This window comes from Glandiceps talaboti, chromosome 23 (assembly GCF_964340395.1).
Source record: "Glandiceps talaboti chromosome 23, keGlaTala1.1, whole genome shotgun sequence".
Taxonomy (NCBI): Eukaryota; Metazoa; Hemichordata; class Enteropneusta; family Spengelidae; genus Glandiceps; species Glandiceps talaboti.
Window position 1 is genome coordinate 11,082,598 of NC_135571.1, and position 12,361 is coordinate 11,094,958.

Below are 12,361 nucleotides of genomic sequence, written 5' to 3' on the forward strand. Positions count from 1 at the left end.
TGATTTGGTTTAGCCGTGGACACGTTATTATCGGTTAAACACAAAAAAGTCGCATTTTTCAACTATTGCGCAATAATGCGTTTTTGTAGTCGAAAGTACCCCAATTTCGCCTTTTTTGACCTATGTGAAGAAATCGCACTTTTGGGCTGTATACTGCCCTCTGCAGTTGACCTATCATTATAAATGCATAAATTAAAGTGTTGCGAGTTGAAAGAAATCTTGAAGTTAAGTTTATAACGAAAGTATGGCATTTTTCATAATTTTTTTATTAATATTTTCAGAAATATTGATTTTTATTTTTCAAAAATCACTCTAAATGACGTGTTTGATATTGTGAAACGTAAACGAGATGATTTGGTTTGGCCGTGGACACGTTATTATCGGTTAAACACAAAAAAGTCGCATTTTTCAACTATTACGCAATAATGCGTTTTTGCAGTCGAAAGTACCCCAATTTCGCCTTTTTTGACCTATGTGAAGAAATCGCACTTTTGGGCTGTATACTGCCCTCTGCAGTTGACCTATCATTATAAATGCATAAATTAAAGTGTTGCGAGTTGAAAGAAATCTTGAAGTTAAGTTTATAACGAAAGTATGGCATTTTTCATAATTTTTTTATTAATATTTTCAGAAATATTGATTTTTATTTTTCAAAAATCACTCTAAATGACGTGTTTGATATTGTGAAACGTAAACGAGATGATTTGGTTTGGCCGTGGACACGTTATTATCGGTTAAACACAAAAAAGTCGCATTTTTCAACTATTACGCAATAATGCGTTTTTGCAGTCGAAAGTACCCCAATTTCGCCTTTTTTGACCTATGTGAAGAAATCGCACTTTTGGGCTGTATACTGCCCTCTGCAGTTGACCTATCATTATAAATGCATAAATTAAAGTGTTGCGAGTTGAAAGAAATCTTGAAGTTAAGTTTATAACGAAAGTATGGCATTTTTCATAATTTTTTTATTAATATTTTCAGAAATATTGATTTTTATTTTTCAAAAATCACTCTAAATGACGTGTTTGATATTGTGAAACGTAAACGAGATGATTTGGTTTGGCCGTGGACACGTTATTATCGGTTAAACACAAAAAAGTCGCATTTTTCAACTATTACGCAATAATGCGTTTTTGCAGTCGAAAGTACCCCAATTTCGCCTTTTTTGACCTATGTGAAGAAATCGCACTTTTGGGCTGTATACTGCCCTCTGCAGTTGACCTATCATTATAAATGCATAAATTAAAGTGTTGCGAGTTGAAAGAAATCTTGAAGTTAAGTTTATAACGAAAGTATGGCATTTTTCATAATTTTTTTATTAATATTTTCAGAAATATTGATTTTTATTTTTCAAAAATCACTCTAAATGACGTGTTTGATATTGTGAAACGTAAACGAGATGATTTGGTTTGGCCGTGGACACGTTATTATCGGTTAAACACAAAAAAAGTCGCATTTTTCAACTATTACGCAATAATGCGTTTTTGCAGTCGAAAGTACCCCAATTTCGCCTTTTTTGACCTATGTGAAGAAATCGCACTTTTGGGCTGTATACTGCCCTCTGCAGTTGACCTATCATTATAAATGCATAAATTAAAGTGTTGCGAGTTGAAAGAAATCTTGAAGTTAAGTTTATAACGAAAGTATGGCATTTTTCATAATTTTTTTATTAATATTTTCAGAAATATTGATTTTTATTTTTCAAAAATCACTCTAAATGACGTGTTTGATATTGTGAAACGTAAACGAGATGATTTGGTTTGGCCGTGGACACGTTATTATCGGTTAAACACAAAAAAGTCGCATTTTTCAACTATTACGCAATAATGCGTTTTTGCAGTCGAAAGTACCCCAATTTCGCCTTTTTTGACCTATGTGAAGAAATCGCACTTTTGGGCTGTATACTGCCCTCTGCAGTTGACCTATCATTATAAATGCATAAATTAAAGTGTTGCGAGTTGAAAGAAATCTTGAAGTTAAGTTTATAACGAAAGTATGGCATTTTTCATAATTTTTTTATTAATATTTTCAGAAATATTGATTTTTATTTTTCAAAAATCACTCTAAATGACGTGTTTGATATTGTGAAACGTAAACGAGATGATTTGGTTTGGCCGTGGACACGTTATTATCGGTTAAACACAAAAAAGTCGCATTTTTCAACTATTACGCAATAATGCGTTTTTGCAGTCGAAAGTACCCCAATTTCGCCTTTTTTGACCTATGTGAAGAAATCGCACTTTTGGGCTGTATACTGCCCTCTGCAGTTGACCTATCATTATAAATGCATAAATTAAAGTGTTGCGAGTTGAAAGAAATCTTGAAGTTAAGTTTATAACGAAAGTATGGCATTTTTCATAATTTTTTTATTAATATTTTCAGAAATATTGATTTTTATTTTTCAAAAATCACTCTAAATGACGTGTTTGATATTGTGAAACGTAAACGAGATGATTTGGTTTAGCCGTGGACACGTTATTATCGGTTAAACACAAAAAAAGTCGCATTTTTCAACTATTGCGCAATAATGCGTTTTTGCAGTCGAAAGTACCCCAATTTCGCCTTTTTTGACCTATGTGAAGAAATCGCACTTTTGGGCTGTATACTGCCCTCTGCAGTTGACCTATCATTATAAATGCATAAATTAAAGTGTTGCGAGTTGAAAGAAATCTTGAAGTTAAGTTTATAACGAAAGTATGGCATTTTTCATAATTTTTTTATTAATATTTTCAGAAATATTGATTTTTATTTTTCAAAAATCACTCTAAATGACGTGTTTGATATTGTGAAACGTAAACGAGATGATTTGGTTTGGCCGTGGACACGTTATTATCGGTTAAACACAAAAAAGTCGCATTTTTCAACTATTACGCAATAATGCGTTTTTGCAGTCGAAAGTACCCCAATTTCGCCTTTTTTGACCTATGTGAAGAAATCGCACTTTTGGGCTGTATACTGCCCTCTGCAGTTGACCTATCATTATAAATGCATAAATTAAAGTGTTGCGAGTTGAAAGAAATCTTGAAGTTAAGTTTATAACGAAAGTATGGCATTTTTCATAATTTTTTTATTAATATTTTCAGAAATATTGATTTTTATTTTTCAAAAATCACTCTAAATGACGTGTTTGATATTGTGAAACGTAAACGAGATGATTTGGTTTGGCCGTGGACACGTTATTATCGGTTAAACACAAAAAAGTCGCATTTTTCAACTATTACGCAATAATGCGTTTTTGCAGTCGAAAGTACCCCAATTTCGCCTTTTTTGACCTATGTGAAGAAATCGCACTTTTGGGCTGTATACTGCCCTCTGCAGTTGACCTATCATTATAAATGCATAAATTAAAGTGTTGCGAGTTGAAAGAAATCTTGAAGTTAAGTTTATAACGAAAGTATGGCATTTTTCATAATTTTTTTATTAATATTTTCAGAAATATTGATTTTTATTTTTCAAAAATCACTCTAAATGACGTGTTTGATATTGTGAAACGTAAACGAGATGATTTGGTTTGGCCGTGGACACGTTATTATCGGTTAAACACAAAAAAGTCGCATTTTTCAACTATTGCGCAATAATGCGTTTTTGCAGTCGAAAGTACCCCAATTTCGCCTTTTTTGACCTATGTGAAGAAATCGCACTTTTGGGCTGTATACTGCCCTCTGCAGTTGACCTATCATTATAAATGCATAAATTAAAGTGCTGCGAGTTGAAAGAAATCTTGAAGTAAAGTTTATAACGAAAGTATGGCATTTTTCATAATTTTTTATTAATATTTTCAGAAATATTGATTTTTATTTTTCAAAAATCACTCTAAATGACGTGTTTGATATTGTGAAACGTAAACGAGATGATTTGGTTTGGCCGTGGACACGTTATTATCGGTTAAACACAAAAAAGTCGCATTTTTCAACTATTGCGCAATAATGCGTTTTTGCAGTCGAAAGTACCCCAATTTCGCCTTTTTTGACCTATGTGAAGAAATCGCACTTTTGGGCTGTATACTGCCCTCTGCAGTTGACCTATCATTATAAATGCATAAATTAAAGTGTTGCGAGTTGAAAGAAATCTTGAAGTTAAGTTTATAACGAAAGTATGGCATTTTTCATAATCTTTTTATTAATATTTTCAGAAATATTGATTTTTATTTTTCAAAAATCACTCTAAATGACGTGTTTGATATTGTGAAACGTAAACGAGATGATTTGGTTTGGCCGTGGACACGTTATTATCGGTTAAACACAAAAAAGTCGCATTTTTCAACTATTGCGCAATAATGCGTTTTTGCAGTCGAAAGTACCCCAATTTCGCCTTTTTTGACCTATGTGAAGAAATCGCACTTTTGGGCTGTATACTGCCCTCTGCAGTTGACCTATCATTATAAATGCATAAATTAAAGTGTTGCGAGTTGAAAGAAATCTTGAAGTTAAATTTATAACGAAAGTATGGCATTTTTCATAATTTTTTTATTAATATTTTCAGAAATATTGATTTTTATTTTTCAAAAATCACTCTAAATGACGTGTTTGATATTGTGAAACGTAAACGAGATGATTTGGTTTGGCCGTGGACACGTTATTATCGGTTAAACACAAAAAAGTCGCATTTTTCAACTATTACGCAATAATGCGTTTTTGCAGTCGAAAGTACCCCAATTTCGCCTTTTTTGACCTATGTGAAGAAATCGCACTTTTGGGCTGTATACTGCCCTCTGCAGTTGACCTATCATTATAAATGCATAAATTAAAGTGTTGCGAGTTGAAAGAAATCTTGAAGTTAAGTTTATAACGAAAGTATGGCATTTTTCATAATTTTTTTATTAATATTTTCAGAAATATTGATTTTTATTTTTCAAAAATCACTCTAAATGACGTGTTTGATATTGTGAAACGTAAACGAGATGATTTGGTTTAGCCGTGGACACGTTATTATCGGTTAAACACAAAAAAGTCGCATTTTTCAACTATTGCGCAATAATGCGTTTTTGCAGTCGAAAGTACCCCAATTTCGCCTTTTTTGACCTATGTGAAGAAATCGCACTTTTGGGCTGTATACTGCCCTCTGCAGTTGACCTATCATTATAAATGCATAAATTAAAGTGTTGCGAGTTGAAAGAAATCTTGAAGTTAAGTTTATAACGAAAGTATGGCATTTTTCATAATTTTTTTATTAATATTTTCAGAAATATTGATTTTTATTTTTCAAAAATCACTCTAAATGACGTGTTTGATATTGTGAAACGTAAACGAGATGATTTGGTTTGGCCGTGGACACGTTATTATCGGTTAAACACAAAAAAGTCGCATTTTTCAACTATTACGCAATAATGCGTTTTTGCAGTCGAAAGTACCCCAATTTCGCCTTTTTTGACCTATGTGAAGAAATCGCACTTTTGGGCTGTATACTGCCCTCTGCAGTTGACCTATCATTATAAATGCATAAATTAAAGTGTTGCGAGTTGAAAGAAATCTTGAAGTTAAGTTTATAACGAAAGTATGGCATTTTTCATAATTTTTTTATTAATATTTTCAGAAATATTGATTTTTATTTTTCAAAAATCACTCTAAATGACGTGTTTGATATTGTGAAACGTAAACGAGATGATTTGGTTTGGCCGTGGACACGTTATTATCGGTTAAACACAAAAAAGTCGCATTTTTCAACTATTACGCAATAATGCGTTTTTGCAGTCGAAAGTACCCCAATTTCGCCTTTTTTGACCTATGTGAAGAAATCGCACTTTTGGGCTGTATACTGCCCTCTGCAGTTGACCTATCATTATAAATGCATAAATTAAAGTGTTGCGAGTTGAAAGAAATCTTGAAGTTAAGTTTATAACGAAAGTATGGCATTTTTCATAATTTTTTTATTAATATTTTCAGAAATATTGATTTTTATTTTTCAAAAATCACTCTAAATGACGTGTTTGATATTGTGAAACGTAAACGAGATGATTTGGTTTGGCCGTGGACACGTTATTATCGGTTAAACACAAAAAAGTCGCATTTTTCAACTATTGCGCAATAATGCGTTTTTGCAGTCGAAAGTACCCCAATTTCGCCTTTTTTGACCTATGTGAAGAAATCGCACTTTTGGGCTGTATACTGCCCTCTGCAGTTGACCTATCATTATAAATGCATAAATTAAAGTGCTGCGAGTTGAAAGAAATCTTGAAGTAAAGTTTATAACGAAAGTATGGCATTTTTCATAATTTTTTATTAATATTTTCAGAAATATTGATTTTTATTTTTCAAAAATCACTCTAAATGACGTGTTTGATATTGTGAAACGTAAACGAGATGATTTGGTTTGGCCGTGGACACGTTATTATCGGTTAAACACAAAAAAGTCGCATTTTTCAACTATTACGCAATAATGCGTTTTTGCAGTCGAAAGTACCCCAATTTCGCCTTTTTTGACCTATGTGAAGAAATCGCACTTTTGGGCTGTATACTGCCCTCTGCAGTTGACCTATCATTATAAATGCATAAATTAAAGTGTTGCGAGTTGAAAGAAATCTTGAAGTTAAGTTTATAACGAAAGTATGGCATTTTTCATAATTTTTTTATTAATATTTTCAGAAATATTGATTTTTATTTTTCAAAAATCACTCTAAATGACGTGTTTGATATTGTGAAACGTAAACGAGATGATTTGGTTTGGCCGTGGACACGTTATTATCGGTTAAACACAAAAAAGTCGCATTTTTCAACTATTGCGCAATAATGCGTTTTTGCAGTCGAAAGTACCCCAATTTCGCCTTTTTTGACCTATGTGAAGAAATCGCACTTTTGGGCTGTATACTGCCCTCTGCAGTTGACCTATCATTATAAATGCATAAATTAAAGTGTTGCGAGTTGAAAGAAATCTTGAAGTTAAGTTTATAACGAAAGTATGGCATTTTTCATAATTTTTTTATTAATATTTTCAGAAATATTGATTTTTATTTTTCAAAAATCACTCTAAATGACGTGTTTGATATTGTGAAACGTAAACGAGATGATTTGGTTTGGCCGTGGGGGACACGTTATTATCGGTTAAACACAAAAAAGTCGCATTTTTCAACTATTACGCAATAATGCGTTTTTGCAGTCGAAAGTACCCCAATTTCGCCTTTTTTGACCTATGTGAAGAAATCGCACTTTTGGGCTGTATACTGCCCTCTGCAGTTGACCTATCATTATAAATGCATAAATTAAAGTGTTGCGAGTTGAAAGAAATCTTGAAGTTAAGTTTATAACGAAAGTATGGCATTTTTCATAATTTTTTTATTAATATTTTCAGAAATATTGATTTTTATTTTTCAAAAATCACTCTAAATGACGTGTTTGATATTGTGAAACGTAAACGAGATGATTTGGTTTGGCCGTGGACACGTTATTATCGGTTAAACACAAAAAAGTCGCATTTTTCAACTATTACGCAATAATGCGTTTTTGCAGTCGAAAGTACCCCAATTTCGCCTTTTTTGACCTATGTGAAGAAATCGCACTTTTGGGCTGTATACTGCCCTCTGCAGTTGACCTATCATTATAAATGCATAAATTAAAGTGTTGCGAGTTGAAAGAAATCTTGAAGTTAAGTTTATAACGAAAGTATGGCATTTTTCATAATTTTTTTATTAATATTTTCAGAAATATTGATTTTTATTTTTCAAAAATCACTCTAAATGACGTGTTTGATATTGTGAAACGTAAACGAGATGATTTGGTTTAGCCGTGGACACGTTATTATCGGTTAAACACAAAAAAAGTCGCATTTTTCAACTATTGCGCAATAATGCGTTTTTGCAGTCGAAAGTACCCCAATTTCGCCTTTTTTGACCTATGTGAAGAAATCGCACTTTTGGGCTGTATACTGCCCTCTGCAGTTGACCTATCATTATAAATGCATAAATTAAAGTGTTGCGAGTTGAAAGAAATCTTGAAGTTAAGTTTATAACGAAAGTATGGCATTTTTCATAATTTTTTTATTAATATTTTCAGAAATATTGATTTTTATTTTTCAAAAATCACTCTAAATGACGTGTTTGATATTGTGAAACGTAAACGAGATGATTTGGTTTGGCCGTGGACACGTTATTATCGGTTAAACACAAAAAAGTCGCATTTTTCAACTATTACGCAATAATGCGTTTTTGCAGTCGAAAGTACCCCAATTTCGCCTTTTTTGACCTATGTGAAGAAATCGCACTTTTGGGCTGTATACTGCCCTCTGCAGTTGACCTATCATTATAAATGCATAAATTAAAGTGTTGCGAGTTGAAAGAAATCTTGAAGTTAAGTTTATAACGAAAGTATGGCATTTTTCATAATTTTTTTATTAATATTTTCAGAAATATTGATTTTTATTTTTCAAAAATCACTCTAAATGACGTGTTTGATATTGTGAAACGTAAACGAGATGATTTGGTTTGGCCGTGGACACGTTATTATCGGTTAAACACAAAAAAGTCGCATTTTTCAACTATTACGCAATAATGCGTTTTTGCAGTCGAAAGTACCCCAATTTCGCCTTTTTTGACCTATGTGAAGAAATCGCACTTTTGGGCTGTATACTGCCCTCTGCAGTTGACCTATCATTATAAATGCATAAATTAAAGTGTTGCGAGTTGAAAGAAATCTTGAAGTTAAGTTTATAACGAAAGTATGGCATTTTTCATAATTTTTTTATTAATATTTTCAGAAATATTGATTTTTATTTTTCAAAAATCACTCTAAATGACGTGTTTGATATTGTGAAACGTAAACGAGATGATTTGGTTTGGCCGTGGACACGTTATTATCGGTTAAACACAAAAAAGTCGCATTTTTCAACTATTGCGCAATAATGCGTTTTTGCAGTCGAAAGTACCCCAATTTCGCCTTTTTTGACCTATGTGAAGAAATCGCACTTTTGGGCTGTATACTGCCCTCTGCAGTTGACCTATCACTATAAATGCATAAATTAAAGTGTTGCGAGTTGAAAGAAATCTTGAAGTTAAGTTTATAACGAAAGTATGGCATTTTTCATAATTTTTTTATTAATATTTTCAGAAATATTGATTTTTATTTTTCAAAAATCACTCTAAATGACGTGTTTGATATTGTGAAACGTAAACGAGATGATTTGGTTTGGCCGTGGACACGTTATTATCGGTTAAACACAAAAAAGTCGCATTTTTCAACTATTGCGCAATAATGCGTTTTTGCAGTCGAAAGTACCCCAATTTCGCCTTTTTTGACCTATGTGAAGAAATCGCACTTTTGGGCTGTATACTGCCCTCTGCAGTTGACCTATCATTATAAATGCATAAATTAAAGTGCTGCGAGTTGAAAGAAATCTTGAAGTAAAGTTTATAACGAAAGTATGGCATTTTTCATAATTTTTTATTAATATTTTCAGAAATATTGATTTTTATTTTTCAAAAATCACTCTAAATGACGTGTTTGATATTGTGAAACGTAAACGAGATGATTTGGTTTGGCCGTGGACACGTTATTATCGGTTAAACACAAAAAAGTCGCATTTTTCAACTATTGCGCAATAATGCGTTTTTGCAGTCGAAAGTACCCCAATTTCGCCTTTTTTGACCTATGTGAAGAAATCGCACTTTTGGGCTGTATACTGCCCTCTGCAGTTGACCTATCATTATAAATGCATAAATTAAAGTGTTGCGAGTTGAAAGAAATCTTGAAGTTAAGTTTATAACGAAAGTATGGCATTTTTCATAATCTTTTTATTAATATTTTCAGAAATATTGATTTTTATTTTTCAAAAATCACTCTAAATGACGTGTTTGATATTGTGAAACGTAAACGAGATGATTTGGTTTGGCCGTGGACACGTTATTATCGGTTAAACACAAAAAAGTCGCATTTTTCAACTATTGCGCAATAATGCGTTTTTGCAGTCGAAAGTACCCCAATTTCGCCTTTTTTGACCTATGTGAAGAAATCGCACTTTTGGGCTGTATACTGCCCTCTGCAGTTGACCTATCATTATAAATGCATAAATTAAAGTGTTGCGAGTTGAAAGAAATCTTGAAGTTAAATTTATAACGAAAGTATGGCATTTTTCATAATTTTTTTATTAATATTTTCAGAAATATTGATTTTTATTTTTCAAAAATCACTCTAAATGACGTGTTTGATATTGTGAAACGTAAACGAGATGATTTGGTTTGGCCGTGGACACGTTATTATCGGTTAAACACAAAAAAGTCGCATTTTTCAACTATTACGCAATAATGCGTTTTTGCAGTCGAAAGTACCCCAATTTCGCCTTTTTTGACCTATGTGAAGAAATCGCACTTTTGGGCTGTATACTGCCCTCTGCAGTTGACCTATCATTATAAATGCATAAATTAAAGTGTTGCGAGTTGAAAGAAATCTTGAAGTTAAGTTTATAACGAAAGTATGGCATTTTTCATAATTTTTTTATTAATATTTTCAGAAATATTGATTTTTATTTTTCAAAAATCACTCTAAATGACGTGTTTGATATTGTGAAACGTAAACGAGATGATTTGGTTTAGCCGTGGACACGTTATTATCGGTTAAACACAAAAAAGTCGCATTTTTCAACTATTGCGCAATAATGCGTTTTTGCAGTCGAAAGTACCCCAATTTCGCCTTTTTTGACCTATGTGAAGAAATCGCACTTTTGGGCTGTATACTGCCCTCTGCAGTTGACCTATCATTATAAATGCATAAATTAAAGTGTTGCGAGTTGAAAGAAATCTTGAAGTTAAGTTTATAACGAAAGTATGGCATTTTTCATAATTTTTTTATTAATATTTTCAGAAATATTGATTTTTATTTTTCAAAAATCACTCTAAATGACGTGTTTGATATTGTGAAACGTAAACGAGATGATTTGGTTTGGCCGTGGACACGTTATTATCGGTTAAACACAAAAAAGTCGCATTTTTCAACTATTACGCAATAATGCGTTTTTGCAGTCGAAAGTACCCCAATTTCGCCTTTTTTGACCTATGTGAAGAAATCGCACTTTTGGGCTGTATACTGCCCTCTGCAGTTGACCTATCATTATAAATGCATAAATTAAAGTGTTGCGAGTTGAAAGAAATCTTGAAGTTAAGTTTATAACGAAAGTATGGCATTTTTCATAATTTTTTTATTAATATTTTCAGAAATATTGATTTTTATTTTTCAAAAATCACTCTAAATGACGTGTTTGATATTGTGAAACGTAAACGAGATGATTTGGTTTGGCCGTGGACACGTTATTATCGGTTAAACACAAAAAAGTCGCATTTTTCAACTATTACGCAATAATGCGTTTTTGCAGTCGAAAGTACCCCAATTTCGCCTTTTTTGACCTATGTGAAGAAATCGCACTTTTGGGCTGTATACTGCCCTCTGCAGTTGACCTATCATTATAAATGCATAAATTAAAGTGTTGCGAGTTGAAAGAAATCTTGAAGTTAAGTTTATAACGAAAGTATGGCATTTTTCATAATTTTTTTATTAATATTTTCAGAAATATTGATTTTTATTTTTCAAAAATCACTCTAAATGACGTGTTTGATATTGTGAAACGTAAACGAGATGATTTGGTTTGGCCGTGGACACGTTATTATCGGTTAAACACAAAAAAGTCGCATTTTTCAACTATTGCGCAATAATGCGTTTTTGCAGTCGAAAGTACCCCAATTTCGCCTTTTTTGACCTATGTGAAGAAATCGCACTTTTGGGCTGTATACTGCCCTCTGCAGTTGACCTATCATTATAAATGCATAAATTAAAGTGCTGCGAGTTGAAAGAAATCTTGAAGTAAAGTTTATAACGAAAGTATGGCATTTTTCATAATTTTTTATTAATATTTTCAGAAATATTGATTTTTATTTTTCAAAAATCACTCTAAATGACGTGTTTGATATTGTGAAACGTAAACGAGATGATTTGGTTTGGCCGTGGACACGTTATTATCGGTTAAACACAAAAAAGTCGCATTTTTCAACTATTACGCAATAATGCGTTTTTGCAGTCGAAAGTACCCCAATTTCGCCTTTTTTGACCTATGTGAAGAAATCGCACTTTTGGGCTGTATACTGCCCTCTGCAGTTGACCTATCATTATAAATGCATAAATTAAAGTGTTGCGAGTTGAAAGAAATCTTGAAGTTAAGTTTATAACGAAAGTATGGCATTTTTCATAATTTTTTTATTAATATTTTCAGAAATATTGATTTTTATTTTTCAAAAATCACTCTAAATGACGTGTTTGATATTGTGAAACGTAAACGAGATGATTTGGTTTGGCCGTGGACACGTTATTATCGGTTAAACACAAAAAAGTCGCATTTTTCAACTATTGCGCAATAATGCGTTTTTGCAGTCGAAAGTACCCCAATTTCG